General features: G+C 40.9%; 1 protein-coding gene across 1 annotated transcript in view; it reads left to right on the top strand.

Annotated features, from left to right (window-relative positions):
* SPIDR (scaffold protein involved in DNA repair) overlaps positions 1-16494 on the top strand; it is a 1727376-nt gene that overhangs the window by 92877 nt on the left and 1618005 nt on the right. Inside the window, exon 2 of the mRNA XM_044065230.1 lies at positions 3982-4241. The gene's annotated coding sequence lies outside the window, so the exon portion shown is untranslated. The remainder of the gene's footprint in view (positions 1-3981; positions 4242-16494) is intronic.

Raw genomic sequence — 16494 nt, 5'->3', positions numbered from 1 at the left:
AAGGGGAGTTTATCCCTGCACCCTCAAGCCTGGCATGCCATCACACAAGATTCTTGGGTGCCGAGGAATATCACTAAAGGCTATACTATTCCCTTTGTTTCTCCTGTGAAGAAAAGGAGAAGGATTCCAAATGTACCACCCAGTCAGCTAGAATCACTAGCAGTAGAAGTTAAAAAGCTGCTACAGAAAAGAGTCATCCATCATGTCTCCCCAGACAAGTCAGGATCTAGAGTCTATTCCAGGTTTCCAGTTTTTTTTTTTTAGTTCCAAAGAAGACTGGGAATGTCAGGCCAGTTTTGGACCTAAACCACCTCAACCAGTTTGCAAAACAGACAAAATTCTGTATGGTCATAGTTCAGTCCATTTTACCTTTTCTCGGGAAGAGATCTCCATGATGATTATTATCATATCAAAACAGTGAGGCAGTCTAGGAAATTTTTCCATTTCCGTCTGGGAGACAATCATTTTCAATTTGGGGCACTACCCTTTGGTCTCACCACAGCCTCCTGGGTGTTCACCAAATGAATAGCAGTAGCAGCAGCATATCTCAGCCTGCAGGGGTCTAGAGTATTTAGATGACTGGCTTCTGACTGCACCAACCAGTGATCTGTTGGTCCAGCACAGGCATTTCTTGCTCCAGCTTGTTCCACAGTTAGGAATTACAGTCAACCATTCAATGAGCCAGGTGATACCGATGAAACCAATGGAGTTTATTGGATACCTTCTAAACACAAATTATCTGATAGCCAAGCTCCCACAATCCAGAGTATTCTTCCTCCATCAAGTAGTTAATCAGGTTCCGTTAGCAAGATATAGGTTCATACGTTTATAGATTAGTACTAGGCTAACTACCCATGTGGGCCATTTTAAGCTTAGCCAGCTATCCCATGTGAGAATCAATCCCTGCACCTTGTGTTTGCAAGGTAAACACTTTAACCGTTATGCCAGCTTCCCAACATATGAGAGTCCCTGTTGGTTCACTGGTCCCTTATGTCTCGTCTGTTTCATACTCTGGTTTGTTTCAGTCCAGTTTACAGGGGTCATACCAGTTGGCGGTTGAGCTGTCCAGTGACTTCAGTCAGTCAGCTGTTCTCCCTACCTCCCCTAATAGCCACAGTAATCATGGCCACTTCTCTTCTGTGGTGGTGGGGGAGGCATTTCAAAGGAAACACAACTCAAGATTCTTGGTTACCCACGGAGGCCACCATTCACATCAGCGTCTTGGAGATGAGGGCATTCTTCCTAGCATAGAGGCCTTCCAGGACTCCATCCGCAAGGGTGTGGTCTCTTTCCAGACAGACAACATAGTGGTAGTCTAGTACAGCAACAAACAAAGGGGAATGCACTCATACCCACATTGCTGGGAGTCCTTGAGTGTGTGGCAATGCGTGATGTCTTCTCATTGCTTTCTTATAGCAATGCACATTCAAGGGGCTTCCAATGTTCTAGTGGACAGGCTGAGCAGGTCTGTTTTCCTGCCTCATGAGTGGCCCCTCAATCAAATTGTGGCAGCACAAAGTTTCAGTCACTGAGGCCAATCTTGCTGTGAGCATTTTGCTTTATGCCTGAACAACAAATGAAGGAGGTATTTTGTCTTGATCCCTCCATAGGGTCAATCACAGAGAGATGTTCTAGCCCACATTTGGTCCCAGGGTAAACCTTTCCTCCCATACAACTGGCAACACAATTTGTTCAGAAAGCCAGAAGGTGCAAAGGCTTGAGTAATCCTCATTTTCTCCTTTTGGCCCCATCAGGTTTGGTTCCCCTTTCTGTAGCCCCATCTTGTGCATCCACTCCAGAAGTTGACTTTTTATCCAGATCTTGAGTCACCTGTTTGAACAGCCTCATATGGATCTAAAGACTCTAAAATTAACTTCATAATTCTTCCAATTCTAACAGTGGCCAGAGATGCCAGGCATTCCACTCTGGTGGACCAATTTTTATCTACCTCGAAAAAGCCATCTACTGGGAAAGTTGATCTTAGCAAGTGGAAAATGTTTTCACTCTGGGTCTCCACCTTCGGCACCTCTTCCATCCATTTTGGACATACTGTCAGATTTTATTTAAGAAATGATCCAGTTATAATACTATCAAAGTACAGCTAGCAGCCATTTCTGATTTCCATGTTGGGAAGAATCAGACTCCTATTGCCTTTAATGATTTCAGAAACTTTTCTGAAGGTACCTTTTCTTTAGAGACCTGTAATTAAGGATCCCATTAATCTTTGGGATATTGTTATCATAGTTCAAGCCTTAACTCAAAATCTCTTTGAAGCTGCAAATACCATAAATTTAAAATATCTTTCTTGGAAAACTCTCTTCCTGGTGGCCATTACTTCCACAAGATGGATTTCAGAGTTACAGACATTATCCTGTAACCCTCCATGCATGCTTTTCCACAAAGACAGGGTGTCTTTGAGAACAAATTCCAGTTTTCTTTCATAGGTGGCATCTGAAATATAAACAATCAACCTAACACTGTTGTTGCTCAAATTTTGTAATAAAAGAGAATAGATTTTACACCTATTACATGTTAATAGGTAACTCAGATTTTACTTCTTTTTGTTGCCTTTTCCAAAGCAAAAATTGGTCAAGGTATATCTGAGATCACTGTCACTGTAGGTGGCTGTCTCAGTGCGTAATGTTTATGTATGAAAAGCTGAGAGTATTTCTAACAAACAAACCAAAGACTCATTCTACTAGGCAAAAAGCCACTTCTACTCTCTTATAGGCAGAGTTCCTATTGATGAAATTTGTGTGGCTGCTTCGTGGTCTACTGTTCACACCTTTGTTTCTCAGCGCAATTTAGATGTACAGTCCAGATCCCTTATATCTTTTGACTCCACCATTCTCAATAACATCCTTCCTTGATACCACCCAAATGTCTCAGTACCTTGGGAATCTGCCGCAAAGGATGAATTGGGTGAAAATAGACAACATTGGATACAAAAGTTATGTACTTAACCATAACGTTTGATGTGTGTTGTCTTGTTTTTTGCCCAGTTCAACATCTCTTCCTCAGTCCTCCATCTTAAATTATTTTCTTTCTTCTGTGGGACAGATGGACAAGGTCTTGTCCTAGGACAGCTGTTACTTGCTTATCCTTATATTGTTGCTTGTTGTCATTTGTCCCTCCTGTAGGTAGTGTATATGCATATTTATATACTGAGGTCAGATAATTTTTCTCTTCTGGGTGGACAAACTTGATCTGCGGTATTTTGGTGGAACAGAGGGAATTATGGGTAGGGGAAGTGTCAGAGCCTTGGAGCTAAAGTTTTTGAAGGGCACCAAGGTTGGATTCAATCAGATCCAAGTCTCAAAGTTTGAACTGGATGAGCAAAAGGCAATACAGATCTAGTGTAATGGTAAGTGCATAACATTTGTATATGCTGCTGACAATGAGTTAGATTGGAAGGAGTACTTTTAGCTGCTGAAATGAAATCCCTATGGTACTCTAGGTATTAACGAGAAGGAAAATTTCAAAATGTACTTTAAACGAACAAAATTAAGGCACTGCTTGTTTAATTATGTCAATTATATTTAATTATATTACGTGCTTGTATCATCTACTTAATTTTTGTCTTTAGATGGTCTATTTGTCTTAAGTATCACAGTCTGAAGACTTTTTTTATAAGACAAAAGTGCTTACAGTGAACAAGAAATGTTGTTGTTTTTACTGTATTTTGCCATTTCTATTAGTTAATGTTTGAAATAGTCACTACTGTTTACTGATAAGTGTTGTGGGATCTTGACTATTTAAATGAGCAGACACATGACATATCGGTCCCCTTTTAAGTATACTATGTGAATAAAAAATGCAAGTTAACTCCTGATGATAAACTGTAGTTATAAGCAAGCTGTTAGCTTTGACAGTTTGTTGTATGTACCATGTATTGGCTAAAAACAGAATTGTGCTGTTTGAACTAGTAGTCATACAGCACAAAGACGGACTGGATTGTAAGCTTATCATTAATTTTAACAGGCTATATGTACAGATACATTGACAGCATCATCAGTGGTACTACCTCTAGTGGGCCGTAGCAAATTACTGACCTCCAGTCGCAGCTTCAGTGACTCCCTCTTGGAGGTTATTGAAAGTCAGGGAGTGGCAGGTTGGAGAGAGGTTTGTCTGCGAGTGGTTGTACAGAGGATATACTGCCTTCCTGCAAGAGATGGCTTAGGTATCCAGTTACTTCGGACTCATCCTTCCTCATTAGCATCTGCAGGGCAACCAAATGAAAGGTAAGCTATGATGTGCAAAGTACTGTGTGTCCCTGGTGTGATTTGTTTAATTTAAATATCTGGTAAGCAGCAGACAAAAGATATGTTATTTATTTGTTAGGGTCAGTATCTGTTTTAAAAAATAAAAGATCGTTGTGCATGTATGCATGCAAAATCTTATATATACATGTTGCTTACACATGTTATATGTCTATATATATATATATATATATATATATATATATATATATATATATATATATATATATATATGTGTGTGTGTGTGTGTGTGTGCCTATATATATATATATATATATATATATATATATATATATATATATATATATATATATATATATATATATATAGTAATACACAGTCATATAAACACACGCAAACTATATTTATGTACACAATATCTATATATGAGTGCAGCACAGACAAAATAATTAAGTCACATAAGGTCAGCTGGCTTGTAGGAGTGTCTGGTAGTATGCAAGTGTAACTGCACATATGTGTGATTGTCAGTGGTGCTAACTGCAGTGGCGAGTGCTGAGAATGAATGCACTGCTATTTGTTTTCTGTGTGGATATGTTGACAGGGTTTTTGTGAATCGCTGTGCGTTCATGTTTATATTGCAGTTTATTTACAGTATGGAATCATTGCCAATGGAGTTTTCAATGTGTGTTGACAGTGATTCTTGTCTTCAAGGAGATTTCTTCCTTGTTGCAAGTTGTCTTGACTGTGGCATAGTTTAAGTTTAGGGTTATGCAAAAAATGCTGGATGCATTTTGTTTCCAGGGTTTTACTGTTTTTTTGAAGTCTGAGAGTCTCTATTTTGCAAGTAAAGTATCCTTTGCCTCATTTGGTGGTTTGGATGTGGTTACCAGCTACCGCAGATCACCTAATTGACTTCAGTCTTAGTTGCTCCATTAGCAGGGTTAATACATAAGCCATGTTTGTGCATCTCAGCCCTGTTGAGAGTAGAGCTGTGATTCAGCACTGCCTCAGCAAGTAGTTTCTTAAAATGCATTTTCACTTTTAATCACACTCATTGCATTTCCACTCAAAACATATCCAGACCTCTTTAAAATGACAATGAGGCACCTCATCCTTATTGTCAGTGAGCTAACTGGGTGACATTGTAGGTGCTCATTTCATTAGTTTCATCATTTTTTGAAAAAGAGATAGAAGTCCTTTTTTCTGTAATTTCCAAACCCACAGACACTTCTTCACTCCTTAATGGCAAACAAGCAAGCAGAAAATTTCTACATTGCATTAAAAATGTTTCATTTCTGCAGGCAATTAAAATAACCATAATTTGAAAAAAGTCTCATTATTTTAGGCCCAATTTACCATGTTGTATAGCAGCATTGCATACTGTCTTGGAAGGTGATTTCACACAAAGAGGCTGGAGTCAACCTGCAGTATGGGAATTTAACCGTCATTGTTCATTATGCATGACACTTAGATGAGTACAGTTCATAATGAGCCTGGGGCCACAGTAATAACTCTCCATTGAATGTTCATTGTTTGTTCAAAATTTTACCGCTGCCGATATTTTAGACTCAGATATTCAGTTAGCCATCTGTATAACCTTGCGTCATGCGCTATATGCTGCTGTCATTGTACAGTTTTTTGTTGAAATAAGCTTTAGTTGATGTAGTGCAAAGGATGTGCCATATTTTAGAAGATGCTGGTGTGAAATTAGTATTCAGAAAGTTTGGTGTAAAATTGACATGCCAGATTTTAGAAATTCTAAGCTTAAAATGGAAATTCCTTGCTTATTGATTTGCTGAATTTTAATATTTCAGTCAGGCATTGTTAAAGCACGGTCTACAGAGCTCTGTGTCAGGTTCTATTCTACATTTACTAACAGTCGCATCCCACAAGTATCACACAGCCACTTTGCAGAAATTACCTATCTGGCAGGAATGTTATATTTTTACTATGGTAATTTATGTTGCATTGGTGTAGAAAACTTGCCTTACTGAACCTATGTTAAGTTTTTCTAACATATTTTTATTACTTCAGTAGCGTTCAGTATTTTGATTTAAAACCTTAGATGGGCCTTTTGTTTTAACTACATCTTGTGGATGACAGTGACAGCTCGCATCTGTCAGATCCAGACCAAAGGCCTCTTTTCCATATCTGATATAGGTGTCATTGTCTGTCTGGTAAAAAATCACTTTTGTATCAAGTCATAACAAGCCGTTGTCTTGTTTATTCGTAAGGAAGGGTCACACACAGGCATATTGGGGAAAAAAAAATCTGTAGCGAAAATACTAAACCACTAAAGTTATGTCTGTCTACTTTCAGTTTCAGTATTGTAAGGTAGCCATGTAGTTTGCAGTTTCATCATATTCACTGGACACTTTTAGTAGTCTTCCTTAATTTTGTGTACTTAGAGGCTGGGCTAGTATGCCATTTGGTATAGAACATGCCCTACACAAGTCATAGAAAATGGCACACAATGAGATGCAGTCTTATCCCATTGTGTAGCTGTACCACTCAGTGTTCAGAGTGTACTTACAAAGTGCACCATATGTATTTGGGCTGATGGTGCAGGGACTACAGAAAAGTGCATACAAATGGTGCAGCACTTATCATTGTAATGATCCTCCTTCCTTTTGGATACATTCATCAGCATCCAGAGTTAAGCAGCAGATCACTGATACAGTAAAAAAATAATAATCTCCTTTGCTTAGTTAGAACAGTCCTACTAAACATACTTCCTGCTGTCTCATGTAAGGGAGTATATAACTTCGTTTTTAATGAGGAATGCTACTGGTGACAAGTCTTTTAAGGGAAAGTATGCCATCAACCCTAATTATGTGAGCTGTGTCTGTGAGACAGTTAGCTGTCCAATGTGTGTAACATAGGGTCTAAAATTCAAGTGGGTGAGTTTCTCAATAGTACCAGAATGTAAGATGTAAAAGGCTTTAGTTAGATTGAAGTAGGCAATGTGTACTATGCCACTGCCCAGAGTCTCAGTTGCCATGTCAAAAATGTCTACCAGATTCAGTAGGCAGGAGTTACTCTTCAAAATGTGACACTAGTTTGGGTTCTGGGATTGTAGGCTGCCAGTGTTGTTTTTTTTTCTTTTCAGGTTCCTTCAGACCTTATGTATACCGGCATGGCCCCCAGTATCCAATGTCCATGTCTGGTGTACCAGCTACTTTCTACCCCCTGGACGTATTCCATTATCACTGGGCCCAGTTGTTGTTCCTGAGGGTGTACTGGGGGTTGGCTTATCTGTTCTTCCATCCGAGTGGATTTTTCTTATGATCTACCCAAGCTCCTTTATGTCCGAGGACAAATCCCGTCTTTGGGCCACTGCTTCCCTTAGGGAGCGTATCAATGAGTGCCTTCCCACTTTAGATGGCTATGCCCATCCCTTCCTGCCAGTATGTCAATGACTCGAACCACTAATTGAACCCAGGATGGCTGGGACGTAATCAGGGCTGTATCCTGTATGCCACCAGAGCAGCTTTGGTGTTGCTACTTTTGAGTTCCTTAACAGTTTATTCAATTACTTTGTAGATGATACTAGTAAAACTATTTGGTTCATAGTTTCCAAGGTCAGTGGTAGTGCCCTTTGTCTATGGGTATCAGTATGGACAGTCTCCAGGCCTTGGGCATGTACTCAGAGGAGAGGCTAAAATTGAATAGGTTTAAAAGAGAATTGGTGTTTATTGCTAACTAGGAGACAGTCTGTCTTTTATGTTGTTGGAACCCATGGAACAAGTTTTTTTTTTGGTTTTGGAGGAGGGGGGGGGCATTTAGGACCTGCTCTGAGGTGATTTTTAAGAGGGTGGTAGTAAGGGGTGAGAAACGTGGAGGGGGATAATGTAGAAAATTTGGAAATTAATTTATCTCCAAGCATATTGGTGGTCAGGATCTGAGTAGGTGGTATCCTAAAGAGATCAACTCAGCACCATGTAGTGTATTTACTTCTAAGATAGCTACTATGCTGAAAAAAAGGTTTATGGTGATCCTTGCAGGAGGTGATGATATTTAGTTTGTATTTGGCTTTCCAAGTTTTAATCTTATGACTGAATTATTTAGCTGACCTTTGGCTATAGAATGAGGGGATTTGAGTTTATTTCTTAAGGCCAGAAGTTGTTTTGTTTTTTTTTTTTTTTTACTTTTTTTGTGAAGTTTTTTAATACCAGTGTTCCATCATAGGGGCTTTTTATTAAATGTGTCATTGTACTTATGAAAAAACGGGACAAGTGCTTGTATGCAGTTGTTACAGTGGCAGTAAATGTCTGTGGAATAAGTGACTGGTTTTGTTTTTTGGTCTGCAAGAGGAAGAGCTTTTGAATGTCCTTGGGCCATGTGAGAGTGAGTGAAGGTTAGCCTTAGAAATATCCCTGAATGCAACTGGATTGGATTGCATCTTGAAATGGACTCTTGGGGAAAAAACAGCAATGTGGTGATATGATTTGATCATGGGGGGACCTTTGTTATGGAACACTTTGGTGCTATTTTAGTAAGAATAAGGTTGAGGAGATTTGAGGCCATAGTGGGAAAGGGCATGACCTGCTCAAGAGAGTTGATGTTAATAATATTAAGGACCCACTGTGCATATTTACTTTTTGTGTGTATGTATGTCACTTGATGGCTAGGTATTTGAAATCACCAAAGGTGATTGTGTTGGGCAGTAGTTAAGGACTACGATTGGTTCAGTCAGGTCTCAGGGATAATAGGAGACATAGAAGGAGGTTCTCTACCTATCAGTGATACGGTAAGTCAGCTCATTGATTCTTCCTCCATCCTCTTTGTGTGTACCTGAGCATCTTCCTTAACCAGATCAGACCTCTGGGAAACACTAATCCCTGGTGATACTGGTCCATGTAACAAAGACAAAAATAATTAAAACGGAGTCACATTATCTCTTGATCTTGATATGGTAGGAGTTTTGTATGAAGTAGAAAAATAGTCCTTTGTGTTTAAAGCATTTTAGTAACAACTTAATATGTAAAAAATAGAATTGAATTTTACAAAAGGACTGTCAATAAATTTATCAATTTTTTTTCTGAAGCAGAAGTGGTTTATCAGAATAAATTAAATGCTGTTAAAACAGCTGATATGCGAATCATAGTGGAACTCTGAGCTTAGCATTACATAGTTAGTAGTGGGAGTGGAGTACAAGGGTTCTGGCATTGGGGTTTTACAGATATTCTAGTGAAGGCATTCTGAAGGTTATTGTAGCTTTATTAATGTGAGGCTAAAACTTGCATTAAATGTCAGTGTATGCAGAAAGAGTGTCTAAACTGACATCATAGATTGTTCTTTTAAGTTATTAATGTGTAGCATGAAAAGTAACTGATCAGTGCTGGGTTTCCTGGTACTCCCCTTTCCCCTCCTTCAGAGTGGAATATAGAATAGTTGTTACTTAGATTGTTGATCTGGTCTTACTTCGTTTCTCAGAACTTGCGAATCCACTTCAGAATAGTACAGCGCTTTAGTGTACTGTGTAGCAAGACATGATTAGCTCATTTACTAGTGTGAAGGATCCAGATCAGATAAAAAGTATTGTTTTAAGATATTTACATTGCAATTGTCTTAGCAAGTATGGAGTAATATCCTTTTGGGAATGAAAAGCATGTGTTTAGTGCCATTGGGAAGAGTGTGTTTACATAGCTACTTCATCTGAGAAAATTTGTAAGGAGTGTTAATTTTATGGTGTGTGTGTGTTTTGGTACAGAAAAGATTTCATCTGAAGCTAAGGGAGTGAGTAATGAATATTAGCTTTTTTAGTAATATAGATACCCTCTAGATCTGAAAAGTATTAATGCATGTTGCTTCTTGTTTGGGGTATATGGTGAAGTGAGGAATCATTACTGGAGTCTAATAAATGGCAATAATAATACAGCAGTATGAAACCCTTGTTGTATTTGCTGGAGTGAGTCAGACTATGTAGGTTGTCCTGAAAGAGTCATAATGTTACCTCGCTATGATAAAGTAACGTAGCTGAGGTACAGTGATGCTTCTCAATCAGAAGAATGCATGCATAAGTGCTGACTTAGAGTGAGCATGTGTGGGAGAGTGCTACGTAATGTAGCCTGACATTTGGGATAACAACAATCAATGTGCAAATGAGCGATCATATGATCCCTAGTGTATCAACATGCAGGAGGCATGCCCTACACTATTGACATTCACACATGAATCATAGCACCTCATACTACGTCACAGACATAGCTGTGAACCCATACAAGGTGTACACACCAAAGCATCACCTACTTTTATTTTGTAAATGGAAAGGAAAAGTGGGTAATAGGACATTCAAAAAGGGGGAAAGAGTAAATAGAGGAATACAGAAAAAGATATTTGAAGGAGATTGGTATGGGGTGGGAGAAGAAGGGCACATTTTATTTGTGCAGGTGCCCTTTTATTTTTTAGAAGAAAGATAGAAAGGGAAGGAAGCATGGGGAAGATGTGGGTACTAAGGAGGGTATAAAGATAGCAATAGGGAAACCCACAAATAAATAATAATATAATGTTCACAAAGATTGACAGGGGAGTTAGTGGCGCCGAAGTGGGGGGCAACAGTGGAGACACTCAGGCTGAGGGTGGACAATTGGTGAAGGGAAGCATTGGACAACAAACAAGGGAAGAGGAGTGACATACGTGAAAGGTGAAGACCATGATGGAAGATCAGGTAGGGTGAGAATGACCTGCCAGATTAGCCCTTAGATGAACCTTCTTAAAACTCCTTCATCCTCCATAATTGACATCTATTAATAGTGCCCTGATATTCAGGGCTAACCAACTACATAACTCTACCAGCCACGTGAGGTTGTGCTGTAGGATGCCAGTATGGCCATTGAAACACCAGTCTAACTTTGTCCTTAGCAACTGACAAACCCTGCGCCCATTGACACAGAAGGAGCCCTCCATACCACTCTCTTTTGGGGATCATATGCTACATGCTAGACAAGCACCAACAGAGGTCAGAAGTGAGTCTCCAGGTTGCCCTCCATAGGGTGACCTTCATCACCCCACAGAGAAGCAGAGCATGTAACTGCTGGGGACCTACTGCTCAGCATAGTGATAGATGAAACACATGGTGGTTACTGCCTCACTTCTGCATGCGCCATGGCTGATCCTGCAGAAAAAAATTAAAGTAAATCATTAAAAAATAAAACAACAAAGCAACTCATTTATAAGTGCAACATACCCATGGCAGCCAAAAGTATATGTAATTATACATTTCAGGCCTGCTATACAGTGGCTCAGTAAAAACAGAAATCATACTGTAATTTGGAGGCAGTTTCTCTCCCTAACCTATTCTTCTAAATGGTAGAGAATGTCTGTTGGTGCCTTCACAGATTGCTATACTATTACTAGCACTTCTTGTCATAGTGTTCGATGGTATCACTTGCCACTCTGGCAAGTAAAAGGGACCTTAGCATGTGCTCTGTGTGCTGCGTTTCAGCAAGTTGCAAAAAATTAGCACTCCTACTACACTATATGGGAAATCTGCCAGAGTGGCTTTTTGCTGAGTCCATGTCCACTTGCCAGGGCAAGCCCAGGAATGAAAGTAATAGCTGGGACACAATGGCACATGTCAGGGACAGCACATAATGTGCATCAGTGGGCAGCAAAGTAGCACAATGCCCATCTGTGGCAGGTTGATGGAAATGGTTAGTGATGCATGGAGGGGTGACAGCTGTTTGGCCAGTCTCCACAGGCTTGTACGACCACCATGCCTGAATATAACCTCATCAGTTAGCTAAATAGCTTAATGACCAAGGTAATTATCACATTGCATATCTTTAGTAGCACAGCTGGGCCCCATAGTTACATGCTGTCATTGGCTTCATTGTTTATGGACGAACTACACAGGGCCCTAGTGCACAGAATAGAGCTGGTAAACACATTGCATTATTGGCACGATTCTGGGATAACCATGCAAAATGTTCTTGTTATCGTAATAGCTATGCTGTGAGACATAGTGTAACAGGAGAAAAATCAGTCTCCATTTTTCAAGAGATTGTTTTACAGTGGGCAACACTGAATATGAAAGAAAGTGGATATTTGAGTATATTGAAATATAGGAAAGCAACAACAGACAGGATTACTGGTAATGCACACCACCTTTACAATGACTACTCAAAGGTGTATGGTTGCCATTTTCACTGTCACACAGTGCTGCATTGTATGTGCTTCCACTGCACTGGCCGTGAAGACAGTCTGACAGGATGTTGTGGGGGGGGGGGGGTCAAACTGAAAGGATGCAGGGAACAGGCAGGATAAGTTGCATTCCTGAGGACAAGGAAACAGCTTGCAGCTCTTGGGGTTGGTGGCATCCAGGCAGAACACAGGCAACATGCAGAGTGAGTCACAGTCCTGCTTTGTAACTGTCTTTACAATGTTGCATAGGCACACAAACAGCACGCTGATGTGGATGCTAGGCTCAGAGTACAGTGAGCATACACCGTGCTGTTGGCAGAGGCACAAGCGACAGCATATGTGACTCATGTTCACAGCTGCAACACTGTGGTACAATGTCAGAACAGTTACATCATGCGGCACACAGACCTGTCCCCACCACAGAGGTGTTAGAGGCAGTGGCTTGGCAGCTGTTAGCTTACTTGGATGGTCATTATGCACACCATTATCCCCATGTGCACTCATTAGTTTACCTGAGCTATTGTAGCACAAAAAGAATGGCAGCACCTGGAAAAGTTAACCTTACGGGAAACTGAGGTGTTGTTGCAGACATTATATACACATAGGTTCATAGGTGGTTACTAGGCTATCAACTCAAGAGCCATTTTAAGTTTAGCAAAGCTTATCCCAGATTTAACAAAATATTGCTGACATGTCAATACCCCCAAATAATTTTACAGTTAGCACATAGGCTGTATACATCAAGCATTCACAAGCTTACCCCACCCAGGTCCATCAGGGGCATAAGTGCCAAACCCTGGTAAATCTGCAATTTCCCATTCATTGCTCCAAATTATGTTTGAGTAGGTTTAGGGATGATCTTTGCGTCATATGGATGGGAACCCAGTTTCAGAGAAAGGGGAATCTTTGAGATGCATACCTGTTTCTCTAACATGTCCTGTTTGCCACAGCTGAGGTTTAGGTCCTTAGAACAGGTATTTGTTATACTGTTTGCTTTGTGGATGTGCAATAGTAGAATCAGAGGATGCCTTGGAGGCTAGACATAGATTGTTGCACAACAGTCTATCGGAGACTGAGTACAGGGATAGGGCTTTGAGAAGGTCTGCAAAATACTTGTTTTACTCCCTGTATTTTTTTGTGACTAACCTCCATGGTCTCTCAAGATATTTTAAGTACCTCGTCTGGTGCATGCCGAAGGGTGCATTGAACTTGACTGGTCTGATGGCGGCCAAGTACAGACAAACAGTAACCACCTTGGCTCTGGATACCATGCCCTTACTTGTAAGTTGTGCAATGCAGAATGATTTTTTCACCACAGTAGAGACTTGGTAGTGAAAGGTCAAGTTACTGTCAACATGCCTTCCTAGATCCCTGACCACTTATTCTACTTTTAGGGGTGTATTATCAATGTGTTAATTTTCAAGGGTGGATGCCTTTCTAAAGGGTACTATTATACATTTTTTTTTGCATTGAGTTTTAGTCCATGCCTCTGGCACCAGTTGTTTGTCTGCTTCAGACACTCTTGAAGGGTATCCTTGTCTTTACAGGATTCAGTGATCACACCTAGTGTACAGTCTCTGCATACTTTGTCAACCAGAGGCCCTTGATGTATGCCTTGACTTCAGAGAAATAGATGTCAAAAAGTACAGCCCCAACACTGGTCATGGCGGGAGAATCCCAGACAAGGCTAAAGCAGACATGGACTTCTGAAACTAAATGTGACAGGGACTGGTGTGGATACAGGAAATCACTGTGGTAGGTGGTCACACTCGGACATTGGATTAGTGTGTCATAGGTTCAGTGACATGATTCTCTATGCCAGGGCGTAGCTGGGGACAAGTCAAGTGCAGGTGGTATACCCTTAACGCAGCAGCAGCAGCTCATGGAAATTGAGGTGTTTCTACTGTCCCTCAGTGAGAGAACAGTATTACCTGGTAGTCTGATGAACTGAATGTGGAAGCTGGGCTGGTTAAGACTGTCTGAATGTCTGTTAGGGATACACAAAGTGAGTAATAGCTTATGCCATTCCTGTATAACATAGCTTAACACATCGGCTTAATTTACTCACACATGCTTATTTCCAGTTTTAACACCTAGAGACATTAGGTCTGCAGCTGAGATCACCTACACCACAAGGTACAACTGTCCAAGTGTCTGTGCCTTGCACCTCTGCACAGTTTAGTCAAACATACTGAGTTAGGGAGCTGAGCACTATTAAGTGCTTGTAAAAGGTGATAAGAATTTTTAACTGTTTATGGGTAGGCATTTTGTGGTCCCCATGATCACTTGCATAGTGTTGTTCCTATGTGATTCAACATTTCTTTCCCCAGTATGATTCTGGTAATCGGTAATAATGGCATTGTGTACCTGATACATTCTGAGAATACAGTGGCACTGTCTGCAACAATAAGAGGGGACGAGCACTCCCCTCTTCTACAGCTGAGGGGACCATGGAAGTCCTCGCTGGACCTCCAGCATTATCTGTGTTTTAGTGTAGGATGTCCCATCAGTGTCAGTCCCACATCTGTTACACAGTGAGCCCCAGTGCAGACAAGGCCACACTGCCTCTGAGCTGCACACACACGTTGTTGGAGAGAGGCATGTTGGTCGCCATTGGTGCCATATGTCCAGGATACACCCAGGTACAGATGGCTGCTAATTAGACCACATCAGTGCTGCTCAGTGTGCTGTATGGCCTATGTGAAGACCGTCAAACATTTCAGGGAATGGCCAAAATGACAGCCTACTTGCAGCCACTAGTGCATCACTGACTCTGCTGGAATCTGGTCATCGTGGTTGTGATAGTTTTAACTGCACACTGTAGGTGCATGCAAACAATTAAAATGCATGGCACACACAGTTCCTGACATGGTCACACTGTCCATGGCTGCCTCCATGTCTGGCCTTGGTTGCTCTTTTGATGTGATCAGTCCTCCCCCTGTTCTACTTCGGCCTCCACTAATGATCGTGGATTTTCTCATGTATGTGGCTGATGACTGTCCAGCTCCACTGTGGCCTCAACCCGGACTCTGGATGCACAATGGATGTGACTGACATTCATCCAGCTCCCCTTTGGGCACACCCCACCATGCTTCTAACTTAAGGTCCTGCAGTTCAACTGCAGCTTGCAGTTCGCTTGCCTGTAGGTATACCATTACTACCACATGTCCATGTCTGACCACAGAGTAGTGGACACCACACAACAACATTCCCATATATGCAGCCAACATGCTACTCCATCCCTTGACCAGGTACATCCAGACCTTACAGTGCTGGGCCATATGGTACATGCAGCCAGCTTATCACTCCTTGAAGGTCCACCCCCATGACTGGACAATATGATTCCTGACATCTCACAAAACATTTAGCCATGTGTGTGTTTACTGCAGGCACCACCCATGACCATTCCACCTATACTAGTGTTGCAATTTCATGCCACTGTGCTCCTCTAGCTGTGCAAATAATGATGGCTTTGGTGTGCTCACCTACAGTATCTTATCCAGTCTTGATGGGACCGGACCTTAGGCTGGATAAACAAATGGCTGGTTAATCAGAAAAAGCATACAAAGTATTGTTTATGGGTTATAACTCAGCTAGAATAACAGGATTTGTGTTAGACTTCATTTTCTTTAGAAAAATGCTTACTAAATCTCAAATGTCTGTCATTATTAAGCCTAGAGGAGGCAGAAGTGCTGTTCTTCTGTGTTGTCTTTTGCCAGGGCTATGGCAGAAATTTTGATGGCCGGTTAAAGAGAGGCTGGATAAGAGGGAGTCTGCTGTATATGGCTAATATTATTATGGTAGTGTGTTAATTTATGGAGTGGCCATCAGTCCCCTGTAAAGTGGAGCCTGGGTGTCTAAATACATACATTATTGTTGTGCTGTATTTGTCTTGTTATGACCCATAGTAGTAGATGAAACACTGCATTTTTACTAGTACCATGATATATTGCACCTGCCTGTGTCCTGCATGAGCTACTAGGCACAACTGCATCTTCTGATATCTCCTTACCTGGCTCCTCTTCTCCTACTCACACCGATATGTCAACCAGCACTATGATATCCCTTTGCTGTAACAGTTTTTATAGCACATTGCTGTGCAGAATGACACACACCACAAATATCTTGC

Source organism: Protopterus annectens, chromosome 3.part0 (genome assembly GCF_019279795.1).
Source record: "Protopterus annectens isolate FY-2018-M chromosome 3.part0, PAN1.0, whole genome shotgun sequence".
NCBI lineage: Eukaryota > Metazoa > Chordata > Ceratodontiformes > Protopteridae > Protopterus > Protopterus annectens.
This window is presented reverse-complemented; position numbering and strand designations above follow the sequence as displayed.